Consider the following 14,914-nt stretch of genomic DNA (forward strand, 5'->3'; position numbering starts at 1 on the left):
CCTTCATAACATAGGACACATGGCTACCATAAGGCAAGAACAGTTTTTAAGGACATATAAAAAGTTGCATGTAATAGGAGATTCATTATATAAACATGAAAATGAAGTGAAATTAATAAATGATTAATAAATGAGACATGCATCAGATATTCATAGCTTGTAATGCAGGATTCTATTGTATAATGATCACTCAGTGCCTAAATTTAGTGCTTCACGTAAGGAGTCCATGCTGTTCACTGGAATTGCTGCTGTATTGGGTTGCTGATGTCATCCATCTGGACTGAGCCCTTCATTGTCAAAAGGCTTAGCCGGGGAACAGGACAGATGGAATAGCCATGAATTCATAGCCACAGTGTGGGTCAAGGCATCAAACAGAAGGCCGAGCGTTCACAGAAGTGTCTGAGTGACCAATAATAACATCTCAAGGGGTTTCTCAGCTCCTGGGAGAAAACCTCTCATTTAATTAAAAAAAAATGATATTGGAAATAAAGGCCAAAGGTGCATTTTGCAACTTTTTGAATTGTTCAGACGTATGTATTCTGCACAGTTCTGGCAATACGTATATGTGAGATCCTACATACTGGTACCAATCCCAGTAGTGACCCACCAAACATCCATTTAAACAGATGTTTAAATTTGTTGCCTCACTGTAACAAATTCTAATTTATTTACAGCACAATTGCATGAATATACAGAGATGTGAAAACCTGGGGCAGGGGCAATAAAAATGAGGAGGGGAACACATTTTTCATTTAAAGCATGTCTATTTTTCCATAGATTTTTAGAAAAGAAATCTGTCTCCTGAGCTTTTGTCTCTCCTGCATTTACTCCCCAACACCACATTTCAATGCATGCCTAGTAAGAAATAGGTTACATTAAACTCAATTACTTTATTCCCAGGTAAGTGAGTTTAGGATTGCAGACATTCTAGTTTCATGATGTACAGTATTTATTCTTTCTCTCCTGTTCCTCTTTCCTTTTTGCTAAGCCAATTTTACATTGCAACCTACTTGGGGCAGGGGCCATGTAAGTGCCGTGCAACACTGATGGTTCTACACGAGTAATCACAGATTTATAATTCAATCACTGCACATGTATTGATTCACTCTTAGAACAGCCTAATTAGATAGGCCAGGATTCATACTGACTGAGGCTTGAGCAAAACAGCTATGAACAAAGCTCTCCCTTACTCCAAACTTTTGACCCAAGCTCCTGTGTACTTCAGAGTTTGAAGGGTGCCTGAATTTTGTGTCCAGGTGTGCACATGTACGTACATGCATGCCACACTCAAGATTGGTTAGTCCTGCCACTCAGAGCTTTAGCCTTAGAACTCTGGTGCATGGCTGAAAGGAGGCATATTAGGTAGATCCTCTGGTAGATCCCTGAGTGATTTGCATTAGATTTGCATTTCCAATCCGCAAAGAATAGCAGCAAATAAGGACACCATCCTGTGCATGTTTAGACAGAAAAACAGTCTTTTCTTCATTCCTCCACCAGGACTTTTTGTTGTCTAGCCATGCAAATATTTGCCCCCAACAGTTAAACCTGTCCAGCTTAAAAAGAATACTTGGGGGAAACCAAGAGTGAATTCCTTAGTCCTGTCTTGAATGTGTGCTCAGAGGTACTCTTTTCCTTTCTTCATCTGCTCCCCTATATCACTGTTTTGCACCAGGGCTCCACATCATTGATGGAGTGAGGGTCACCCACTTGGTCCACATTGAAAGAGAATTAGATACCAGGATTAGATGAATCCATGGAGGAGAAGGTTCCCAAATAGCTACTTGTCACGATGGCTATCTATTACCTCTGACACTGGATGTAGTCTGCCTCTGCATACCAGGGGATGGAGAAGGTGTTTGGGACCTGGCCGTTGCTCTTGTGTCCCACTTGTGGACTTCACGTTGGGGCATCTGATCGTCCACTGAGCAAGCAGAATGCTGCATGCAATGGACCGTTGGTCTGATCCAGCACAGCTCTTATGCTGGGGAACTGGGGGGTTCTAGCAAAAGAATGAGCCAAAGAGCAGTTTTAGTGCTTCTCTGAATCCACCTCATTTTACAATGCACAACTGCCACCGCATTCACAACAAGTATTTTAAAGTGCCGCTGGGGTTTTCCAAGAAATGGATACATGCTCCTTTCATATTGGCTGCGCAGCATGTTTAACGTGTGCATGCTGGATACTTACAGTCGACTATAAAAACGTCATGAGAAAGACTGTCGGAAAAGCAATGCTAATGTCATTGCGAGGGCAGTGGGAGACGGACATCAATTGTACCAAGTAATGAAGAGGGAATTAAAAATAAATAAGTCAGTTCTCCATTTCCTCAGGAATGACATTTGACAGTTTTAAAAGACCTGGCAATAAAACACATGATGGAATGAGCCCCAGAGAGAGCCCTTTGCCATAAAACAACGCATTAGCCGTGTGTCAGTAAAGCCAGAGCACTTCTCGGGTGACTTGGATGGGGGAAAGCCATGCATGGGCTCAAAGCAATATTTAGGGGTGGGGGTTCGGGCAGGCGCTGCGGCTGCGGCTGCTTTTACAGGTGTTACGATACAGTGCATTAAAATCCTGAAGTGTAATTTTAAAGTACACGTTGGGATTCAGTGTTAAAATGCCTGTGGGAAAGACAGAAGCACAAAGAAAAGCAGGGGCTTTGGATCCTAAGATACATTAAACAAAGGAAGTTTGCAGAAGGGAAATCCCCCCTCCCCTCCCCGTAGTTCTTCCTGCTCTTGCAACCACCTGCATTTCTGCCCCACAAAGCTCCTGTGGGGCTCCTCTCGAGAAATAGAGCGTGAAAAGGAAGGGGCAGGGAGAGGAGGACTGGACTAGGGGCAGGCCGGCATCCCAAGAGAAGCTTCCAGAAAGAGACTTCCGCATCCCGCATCCAATGTTTTTCAGAGGCACCCCTCCCCCATCACAAGCCTCCTGAAAGGCATTTCGGGGTGCTGCAGGAGGGAAGGTGGGATGGGAAACTTTCCATCCATGAACTTAAGTTCAATAGGCTCCAAGCCTAGGAATCTTTGGCTGAAAAACAACCCAAGATCCCAGGCCAATGTGATTAAAGAATTAGTTAGCTGTTGCTGTTTGTAATCCTGTCCTTCCTCCAATGAATGCAGGTTGCATCTATGAGCCTGTCTTTTATCTCTGCAACAAACTTGTGAGGCAGGTTAGGCTGAGAAAGAGCACTACAGTGAGAAAGTGTGGTGTAGTGGTTAAGAGCATGGAACTGGGACTCAGCGGATCTGGGTTCTAGTCCCTGCTCAGCTGTGGAGCCAGCTGGGTGACATTGGGCCTGTCACAGACTCAGCACAACCTACCTCGCAGGGTTGTTGTTGAGGGCATAAGATTAACAACAGCAGAAGAAGAATGATGTAAGACACTTTGATCTCATTGGAAAAAGCAGGCTATAAATCTAATAACGGCTTGGGACCTGGATACCTAAAGGAATGCTTTCTTCCGTATTTGCCCTCCCGACCCCTGAGATCGGCCACAGAGACCCTCCTCTGGGAACACTCTGTGAAAGACATTAGGAGGCAAAGTACCCGGAGGAGGGCTTTCTCTGCGGTGGCGCCCTGCCTATGGAATGTGCTCCCCAGAGAGGTCTGCCTGGCGCCGTCATTATTTGTTTTTTGGTGCCAGGCTAAGACCTTTTCATTTCAACAATATTTTAATAACTTTTAACATTAGCTTATAGGTTTTAATCTGCAGCCAGGGTGGATCTGGATTTTATGTGTATTATGTTTTATTTTATGTAAGCCGTCCCGAGGCTATGCGATGGGACAGCATACAAATACTTTAAATAAATAAATACATACATACATACTAGACCAGTGAATTTCATAGGTGAGTAAGAACTTTAGCCTCTATCTCCCAGGACTGGGCTCAAACTCCAACTGTAGAGTTCTTGGCAGCTCCAAACAGCATGGAACAATTGAGATATAAAGCTATTAAAATACAGTAACAACCCCATCACAATCCCAATGTCCATCTATCATTGTGGGAGAACTTTAATTGGTGTATCACTCAACTAAGCTTTTCTGGATTACTTGGTGAACTTCAAGTTCAAGGTCTATTTGCTTGCTTGTTTTTCAAGCTATTTTGCTTCTGGTGTATTATTCTAATAGAGAATTAAAAAGAAAATCTAACTGCTCCTTTTCATCATTTTCATAGTTTTTGATCATGGAATGGCAAATCCTTCTACTGACATTTTTATATTTCAGTGGCCTGTTCCAATTCTTTCTTTCTTTCTTTCTTTCTTTCTTTCTTTCTTTCTTTCTTTCTTTCTTTAAAGTATTTCTGTGTTGTCCAATACTAAAGTCTCTGGATGGCTTACAAAAAACAAAAACAAAAACAAAAACAATCACATACAACAAACAACACACATAAGCAGAGATATTTAAAACATGCTCTGGTCATAGTTAATATTCACGTACAGTGATCCCATGAAGGCCATTTCAATATGAAAGGAGAGAGGAGGTTGCCCATACTCCCTGCAGTGCAGGCAAGGACAAACAATTACCCAGTGGACTGATAGCATCCCTCTCATCCAGGGACTCCCAAACCTTTCAGGACGCAGGGCTCAAGCTAGCAAGGGTGGCCTGAGGTGAAGGACAAGATGGTTCATGCTCCCACCGAGTGTACAAAAGCTGACAGATGAATCTGCCCTAGACAGCATCCATCACTGCATTTGAAGGCCCAGGTTAACGCAGACGGCACAAAACCGATTGCAGGGACAAAGGCCTTTCCTCCAACCCTCTGCTACAGTCTTCCACCAGCAACTGTCTGAGCAGTTGCTTTGCTCTGCCTAATGGCAGGATTGGCCCTTCTTGCTTGCCTTGCGTTTCAAGCTCTAACCCAGAAATCTGGAAACAGGCACCATGCCTCCGAAAGCAGAGATGATGGTTATGTATATAGGTCCAGGGGAATGGGATTAAAAGGTACACAAGAGAAACCATCTCAAACAGTGCTCCAGGCAAAAAGGCAAAGTGGTAGCTAGACTTCTGTTATAGGCTACCTAAGTATAGTTCTTCCAACAAGGCAGGAAGACTGATCCTTGGATTGGGGTTCACAACCCAAAAACAAGTTAACACAGGGAGATGAAAAATTACTCGAAAGCCAGATTTTCTCCATGTTCTACTGTTTCACTGAGCGGAGTTGGCTTTTGTCCCTCCCATTGAATACATGGGATGAGAGATGTGTCTGCCCAGAACACTGGCATCATGTTGGGCCATTTGTGTAGGCATATGGGAGGCCCACAGGAGCTTTGGACCTGGTCAGTACTTGCTTAACCCCTGCACAACCAGGGAAACGCCAGTGTTGGAACATGTCTGTTGGGTGAGTTCCCAAGGGGATCTCTGGTGGTGAATCACTCTGTCAGAATTGATTCGGGTCCTTTCCACCTGAGCAGCACCTGAGCAGTCTTCTCATAACTACAGGACTGCTTTCCAATACCTCTGAATTGCCACAGAAGAGAGCAAGTTAAAGGGGAAATCCTTCAGCATTCAGAGAAGAAACAAAACCAAACAGAGGCCAAAGGCCTGTTGAGGCAAAAACGCCTCCAGGAGTGAGTATTTATTATTAATTTGAAATACATGCTGTTCCTTTAGCCATAGGTCTCTGGGCACCTCACAATATATGGTACAGCAATTAAAACAGTGAATTCAATACATCACACAATAAATATAGTAACCAACAATAAGAAGAAAAGTGATACATGCAATGCAACAGGGGAACATAAAATTAAACATTCAATACATTAGGCCATTTAAAATAACCCAAAGGAAATAAAATAAGAATTACACATAATAGAATTAAATAAAATTTCTCTGGCTCTAAAATCATAATATAACAGAAGCAAGTAACAGTATAAAACAATTACAACCATTAAACCAATTAGCTCACCTGTCAAAAGAGTTGCAAAATAAAAAAAAAAAACATATTTTGTAGATATCTAAAAGAATAAAGAGAAGATGTTGGCCAGATCTCTGATGGAAGTGAGTTCCATAGCTGGGCCACTGTTACAGAAAGGGCCCTTCTCCTTGCTGTCTCCCCCTTTACTTCACTTGGATGAGGAATGTGAAGAAGAATCACAAGATGATGGTGACCTCAGTGACTGAGGCCGTATATATGGATATCCTAGCCCCTTGTTGTTTAGGCTTTATGTGTTACTGTAAGCACCTTGAATTGGGCCCAGATGGCAACTGGCAGGCAGTGTAGTCTGTGCAGGGTTTATTTGCAAATACCTGTCCTTGTTAGCAGGTGTGCTGTTTGATTTGAACAAGTTGCAGCACCCAAACCATTTTTAAGAGCAGACCCACACATAATGCATTGGAAGAATCCAGGTGTGAGGTTGCCAGTGCAAGTAACAAGGCTCCTCACATCCAAGTAAGGATGCAGCGAATAAAGCAGCCAAAGCTGATAAAAAGTGCTCCTGGATTCTGAGTCCACCGGAGCAACAAGCAACAACTCAGGATCCAGGAGCACTCCAAGGCTGTAAACCTTGTTCTTTAGGATGAATGCAGCCCCAACCAGGACAGGTTGATAGTTCCCCAGGTGAACATACAGACTCCTCAGCAACAGTATCTTTGTTTTCTTTAGATTGAGCTTCAACTTATTGGTCTGCATCCAGTCCATTACTGAACCCAGGCACTGATCAAAAGTGGACACTGATGAATGTGGACTGGATGGATGGGTGAACTAGATGGATGTTCTGGGAAAGGAAGATCAACACCCTGGATACTGCAGGTGAGAAGGCCTCTTCCTTCTCCTCCTGATGGTGGTAGAACTTTTGAAAGTACCTCTTCTGTGGACTCTCCTGGAGAAGCAAGCTGGTAAAGAAGGTGACAATCCTTTAGCTATGCTATGGTATTTATTTTGTGGCTATGGATGGGATTTGTAGTCCAACATAACTGGTGGGTGCTATGTTAGGATAACTGTGCAGTATAAGAGCCTATGATAATGATTGTTAGGCATAACTGACTTGTCAACTTATTTAAGAATTAAAATGCTGTGAACAAGTACAGTGGTACCTCGGCTCACGAACACCTCAGTTCATGACCAAATCGGGTTGTGAACAGAAATTTCTGAAAAATTTTACCTCAGGTCATGAACTCCCTAGTGCGCCCACGATTGCGCCCATCTCCCCCCACCCCGAACGCGCCCGTGATCGCGCCCGTCTATGGCTGCGATTGTGGGCGCACTTGTGCAGGGATGACAGGCGTGATCACGGACGTGCTGGTGTGGGGGAAATGGCCGCGCTCATGCTTGGGGTGGGGGAGGGGGAGCTGGCCGTGATCTTTGTTGTTCTTTGTCACTTTGCTTCAACTTTTTGTGATTAAAAAAAATGGTTACAGAACAGATTAACCTTATTTACATTGAACCTTATGGGGAAATTTGACTTGGCTCACAACCAATTTGGCTCACGACCAGAGTCCTGGAACGGATTAAGTTTGTGAGCCAAAGTACCACTGTATTTATTTTTCTATCCTGCCTTTTTCCTTTCAAGGAACTCCAGGCAGCTTACATAGTTCTCTTCCTGCTCCTCTCCTCCTCCTCTTAGTCTTATCCTCACAACAGCCCTGTGAGGTAGGTTGTGCTGAGAATCTGTGACTGGCCCACAGTCACCCAGTGAGCTCCTGTGTGGGGCTGCATGGGGACTAGAACCCAGATCTACTGAGTCCCTGTCCAGCTCTCTTAATCACCACACCACACTGGTTCTAAATACCTATGATTGCCTTACTGCTGCAGGAAAGGGTTAGACCAGCTCTTCCTAACTTGTTGCTCTCCCAGTTTCTTGGACTGGATCTCCAGGGATCTCTCTTACTGGCTGGTGCAACATTCCCTCTTGTCAGATGGTAACCCCTGCTGGATTTCCAGGGATACTGACTTCCCCCCCACACCATAGCCTTCCTCCTGCAGTGCCAGGGCCAACAGCAGGGGTAGGCATCCTGGGCCACCTACTGAAGGTCCACACTGCAGTAGGGTCCACTACAAAGCATCCCCTTCACCATGTCAACTTGCTTGTTTCCATGCCTCTTCCCCTGGCCCAGACAGAGGTGGAGGTTAGGAGAAGCAGGAAATGCCAGTGGCCCACTTGCTCCCTGCCCTTTAAGCAGAAGGAAAGGGGCCCACTGAGGCCAACTTGCCCAAGGATGCCCCAAAACTTGGTCCCAGCAATGTGCAGCAGGGACGCCCGACCCTCTGTGTGCCATCCTGGGAGGGCTGAAGGACTCGCTGTGTCGGCAAGGGGTTCTTTCTGCCACTCCGGCTGCACATGTCTCAGTTCCACTGAGATCCGACCCACTGGGAGGAAGCAGAAGGGTCTGCTTCCTTCCTTCCTGCCACAAGACAAGCCTCTGCAAAACCGCTCCTGCCCCCAGCAGTGCTTATTTGTCTGCAGCCTCGCAGGATAGGATGAAAAGGATGGGGGAGGGATGACAGCAGGCGAATAGCTTGCGGTGAACTTGGCAATCATTCATCAGCAGCCATTTATGTAAGGGAAGGCTGGGTGTTGTCATCTCCAGCTAAGGACAAATACAGATGTGCTTGGCATTGGCCTAATCCCATCCCCATCTTTTGAAGGACAGCACAAAGCAGCGCTCGATGAAGGTCAGTGATTTCATCATAATAGGATCCAAGGGCTGAAATACTATCCGAACCCCACCCGGGCCCCAACTTCGGAACTTGGGAAAGCTCTTCTTTCCCCAGTGGATTTCAGAGCTGTCAGTGGTCTCCCAACACCCACCCCCAGGCCTGCCAAATGACTCAGCTGACCCCCTTCCACTTCTCCATAAGCGGCGCATCGCCTGCTACATAGCCAGGGTCCTGTGCATCAGTGTCCCTGGAAAGAAGCCTACTTGAGAAGGCATTTCCATTTCGAACACTGGCTGCCTCCGCATATTAGGGGATTCGGAGTGTAGCTGATTGAACGTGACAGCACTTTATGTTCCAGTCTCTCCATTCTCCGTCTCCCCCCCCCCCCCCCCCACCCCCCCCCCCCCCCCCCCCCCCATAAACACTCCCAGACACAACCTGCCAGATAAAACCAGAGTGAATGCACGTATCATGACCGACTTAAGAGTGCAGGAAGCATGTGGTGCATTTGAACCGGCTGATTCAAACCCCTCTTGACTTAGATTTCTGGCTTCTGGCAACACAGGGCTTCTGCCGCTTGTGTTCTGCTGCAGAACTTTCCTCTTTGGGATGGTGGCTGGGACTGGATAAGCCCATAAGTAGGTGAAGTGTTAATCAGGGTAGGGGGCAGAATTGAGGTGTGGGCATTTTTGTGGACACTTTATTTTCTGCATAGGTCCTTCTGTCTGTTGCCCTTTGTCCTTCCGGCACTTGTGACCTACTCTGAATTTATGAGCGGCTATAGGTATGCCCAATTTCTTGAAATCAGGAAATGCCCCAACACGGTGGCGGAACATATGCAGGAAGTGAACAATCCCATTCTTGTTTTATTGAGTGGAGCAATGGCTCAGGGGTCAAAGTGCCAAAGCCTTTCAATTAAGGATGCAGATACTACGAGTATTTGGCCCCCTGCCCTGCTTCAAGTTTACTTGCAGGCCTCACAGTAGCAAGGGGCAGGAATCGGGGAAGGATGGATTTTTCCATAACAGTATGTTGGTGAGAGCAATCCCTCTTGTAACTTGAAGGATTTTGGACTGGCTTGGTTTTCAATGGGAAGTTCACACTCATTTGCTTTGCCATTTTATTTTTTACTATGGCCACATTTGTTATAGCTATTTTACACTTTACTATGACTAAATCAAAGGGGGGAAATCCAGCTTGCAAGTCCATAGAATCAGTGTGAAACAGAAACACATGGTCTAGGTGAATGTACCTTTGATGTAGCTTCTGAAATGACTGTCAGTGCCAATGAGGTTAGCCAATAGCATGTTCTGAATCAGATGCAGTGTGGTGAAGTGGTTAGAGCACTGGACTTGGTCTTGGAAGAGGAAGGCTCTCTCATCATCATTGCATTTAAAGCCCTTCATTTTCCTCTTATGACGAATCCAAGGCAGCTTATGTAGTTGCATTTCATCCTCACAACAACCCTGTGAAGTAGGTTGGGCCGGGAGTCTGTGACTGGTCCAAAGTGAGCTTCATGACCCCCCCGCCCCCCATCTCCCAGGTTTCAGTCCAGTCTCTCCAACCAGGACACCATTCTGGCTCTCAGGTCCCTGTTCTGGTCTCCCCTCATTCACAAAGCTCACTGGGTGAGTTTGGGACAGTTACTGACTCTCAGCCCACCCTCCTGCATGGGGTGCTTGTGATGATAACAGGGAGAAAGAAGATGGTCCAAGACAGCTTGATTTCCTCTCAGGAAAAAATGGGATAGGAATATAATAAGCAGCAATACATTTTTGCAGGGTGAATAGCTTTTTAAAAAGTGTTCTCATGACAGCTCTGTGCATGCACTTTCTTGCAAATGACTTGAAACCTGGCATGCTGGAACCCAAGCTGCATGGCATTATGTATGCTCCAGTGTAGAATGTGCCCTGAATCCAGATGCTCTGGCACTGGCCTGGCTGGGACTTGCTGCTTACAGAATGTGGAAGTGGTGCTAGAAGGGTGCCAGCAAGTGACAAGAGGGGTTCCCATGACAGGGGAATCACGGGTTGGGTGGCAGGTGATTCAGAAATGCAACTGGGCATATTAAGTCTGGGTGATGAAGTGATCAGGAACAAGAGACAAACCCTCATGGAGAGAGAAGGGTTGAGAAAGGGTGCAAGATGGCCTGATTTTGTATTGTATTGTACTGCAAGATCAGAACAGCTTCCCCCACACCCCCGGCTTGAACTCCGTTTTGGACTTTAGATCTCATCAGCCCTAGCCAGCATGGCCAATGATGGGAGTGGTAGTACAAAGCATCTGGGAGGGTACAGCAAGTTGTAAAAGAAGCAAGAATTGGAGCAGGGGTGATGTGCATGTAGAACCTGTGATTTGCCAACTTAATCAGCAGGGCAACTGACTTGAGCAGCTGTATAAGAGTCTATCCACGCAGCTAGCACACACTTGATTACAGAGTTTTTGTTCATCTGTTTAATGGCCATAACAGAAGGAAGACAGTGGTGGAAGCCGACAGGCCAGGAACTTGATAATCTGCTCACATTTGAGATACAAGGAGAGAGGAAAAGTGGTCCAAATAGTTGTGCAAGAATGAAGACTGCAGTCTATCTAACAATAGAAATGCACTTTATTTCATAAAAAGTTTACAAAATGCATATTGTACAAAAATAAAGTCTGTAGAGAACTTTGGTTGGTTAACACAAATGTTTGAGACGTAAATTGTAGGTGAAATAAAAATCCATAAAGAAAGATGCTCTCCTGGTTTTGATTATTATTAATCACAAACTTTACCTTTTTTATATGTTAGAATTAGGCTGCCATGAGAGGTTGAGACAGTATGAAAAACAGCTGAGGGAAAACCATCCAACTTTAATGAAATTAAAATGTACTGACTCCTCTTAAGGTGCTGAAAGCTAATCTAAGCAAACTGTATTACTCAGAAATCAAGATTATGCAGTCAGGATAATCTAAGTGATAAATGTACACTAGAGTACAGTGCAACACAAGAGTATAAAGAGTAAGTTCTCACATGGTGTTGCAGAAAGGATTGTTATTAATGTTACACACAAAATTGTCCTCTAGTGACCTGGGTCAGTGTGGGTTGCACTTGGACACATCAAGTGAGTGGAACAAGTTATTTCAAATGGGTCATATTGGAAAACACACCAATTGAACCTTAGTTTTCTACTAGATCATTTCAGCAAGTGACCCAATCTTGACTTGTCCAAAACAGGCTAGATTGAGCAGGTCTGTAGAGAAGGGGTAGGCAACTTGAAGCTTCCAGATGTTTTGGCCCACAGCTGCCAGCATCCTTCATTATAATCCATTAGGCTGGACAGGCACATGGTCGGCATGGGATAAGTGGAGCTGGCTGGAGCCGGGGGGGTCAGACTAGAAGGCCCAGGAGGCCCCTTCTGACTCACCGTTTCTAGGTTTCTATTATACTGGCTACACCAGCTAGGGCTATAGGCTGAAGCATACACATAACCCATCTTTAGTGCAGGCTAAATGCTCTTTCTCCAATCTGCTGCTAATATTTATGCAGGGATGCAGGGTGCAATCTTAGAATCAGCTTTGTGCACAATCATGTGTCTTGTTAAAAGGACAACAGCTTTTGTGAACTCTTGACAAGAGTCCATCCACCTTGGCAGCCACTGTACCATGCAGAGTTTTTCTTTGGGCACAATCCAGCCAAATTAGGGTCTCGCAATCACAGTGGGGCTGGCAAGCTAAGTTTTTAATCCTACCCATAGAATCCTATGGGATTTTGACAGGAAACACTGATGATGTCTTCCACAGCGAAGGAAAGAAAAATCAGTAGAAAATGAAAGGTGTCAAGTGCTGCCCTGGATGCATTCTTAGGCTAAACCTAATAACCCGGAGTAAGCTCCACTAAACTCAGTGTACTTCTCCACAGACATGCATAGGATTGGGCCCTATATGTAAACCTCTTGCTACACAAAGTATCTAACACATGCTTTTAATACAATCCTCTTCTCCCAAAGAATGTTATCTGGATTCAGCAAAGTGTATACTTACTTCGATTATTTCATAAAATGTTTCATTAATTTATATCCAATTTAGTGTCGGATAGAATGTTAATTAATATAATGTTGGGTATAATGTTAATTAATCCATTAATCTATATCCAAATTGATGTTTCATTAATTTATATCCATTAATTTATAGGGTTGCAAGCCAATGCATGCTAACTTGAGAGTAAAACCTGTTACACTCCCTAGCTGAGTTCCCTCGGAAATAACTGACTTCACAAAACTCTGGGGCAATATCGGAAGAAATGATTTAAGAGACAAGAATGAGAGTAAAATGCTAGGCCAGCCTTCTCCAGCCTGGTGCCCTCCGCAATGTCAATAAATCAAGACCAATGGGTGGAGTTGATGGGAACTGTAGTCTAAAATATCTGTGGGGCATCATGCTGGGGAAGGTCATGCTAGAAACATGAACGATGGGCACCCATTGGGGCAGGTTTACATGTTTTGGTATAAACCTCTTTTCCAGGGGTGGAGGTCCTACTCACTCACTCTAAATAAATTGAGCCACTGGCTTAAATCTCCCCACCCACCTTGCTGGTTTTTAGCATCTTTTACCCCAACCTATATGTTCCCAGTATGCTTTTGTTCTGAGAACAGATGCCAGTGATAAGGTATATGCTGTGCAATCTCTACAGATTAATATTATTAAAAATAATATTAATATTCTCTGGCATCATGTTTAAACCAGCTTCAACCCATTTGCCAAGAAATCAGTTGAATTTAAATCTCACCAATTTCATTGAAAAGGATAATGCAATCCTATGTGGGTTTACTTGGATCTCCCTCTGAATACAATTAAAATTGTTCTCAAATTAAATGTGCACAGAATTACAGCATCAAGTATGGTAAACATTCTCTGGATTACAGCCATTCATGTCTATAGGACAATAGCAGTATTAAAAATGAGAGTCCACAAGAGATAGAAATTGCACATCATCATAATTATTATTATTGCCTCCCCATTTAATTATAGGCCCAGTTCTATTGTAGTTCTGCTATGTTGACAGTAATATGCGTAAGTGGAAATGGGCAGAATGAAGCAACATGTGTATTACTGTACTGTGGCTTAAAAACGGCATATTAGTATCCATTTTTCATTGCAGAATTAATTGGTGCTGAATGTATTTTTCATACTTTATTCTAAACTGGAGAATTCACCTCTCTGCTTTAGTTCTTGGTGGAGGAGTTAAATCCTGGCTTTCTTCTACTCTGGCCCCTAATCTCATTAAATACCAGGAAATCTAGTCAATATCCTGTATGAATTGTTTTCTCCAGACTGATGCAATTGCCAGTAAATAGATGCTTTAGCCACAGCAAGGAAGCAGTCTACCTGTGAGCCTCAGCCAGAGAAAGAAAACAAGTTCATCTGGAGCCATAATCCAGTTTGGCTTTTGTGGGGAGGGGAGGAAAGCATCCTAAACACTGAACGATTTCCTCTCTCTGTCTGTGTCCACATTTAACATGGGTGAAAAAGCACCAATGTTCACGTACCTTTCCCTTGTGCTCCAAAGCCAACCCATCTTAGCAACACAAAAGTGTTGACATTTTTGCTTGCCTATCCTCATCAGCCCTGTGGAGGTGAGGAGCAGCAATCTATAGAAGCGTGCATTCATTGGTAAGAGGCATGCAACAAAAGGCGTTTGCCTTGTCTCTGCTCCTGCTTAGTGCAAAAGGATGGAGAAGCTGCTGGGTGGGTGCAGAGTAAGATACAGCATTAAAGGTGGGGGATGGGAAAACAGGCAGAAGTTGCTATTGCTCATGAGGAGGGTCCAAAGTGCAGGGGCTGCAAGCAGATTGGCATGCAGAAACTAGGTCTCTGGTTCAGTTCCTGGCATCTCCAGTTAAAGGATATCAGGTAAGAGGACTGGGAAATACCTGTCATGGCACTGCTTCCAATCAGAGGAGACCAGACTGGACAAGATGGGCCAGTTGCCTGACTTGGTAATAAGGTGGCTCCAAAGAGTTCTAAAGTTTGCACTAAAAAAGCAAAATAAAAAGAGACCAGGAAAAACCCCAAACAAAAGCAGCAATACACCAATGCCTATAAAACTGGTTGTCATACAAGGTATTTAATAAGCAATGAAATGAGACAAAGAAAAAAAGAACCCCATTAGAAAAAATATAATAAATTACTCAGTATATTAGAATAACATTTTTAGCAGCTAACACCAGCTCTTGAGGCCTTTTGTAGGTCCAAAGAGAGATGACCAATTTATCAGCACAGGTATAAAATGTTTTAAATGCTCCACAACATTTCCAGCTATGTGATACTAACATTA

This window comes from Varanus komodoensis, unplaced genomic scaffold, assembly GCF_004798865.1.
Source record: "Varanus komodoensis strain SLA01 unplaced genomic scaffold, ASM479886v1 scaffold22, whole genome shotgun sequence".
NCBI lineage: Eukaryota > Metazoa > Chordata > Lepidosauria > Squamata > Varanidae > Varanus > Varanus komodoensis.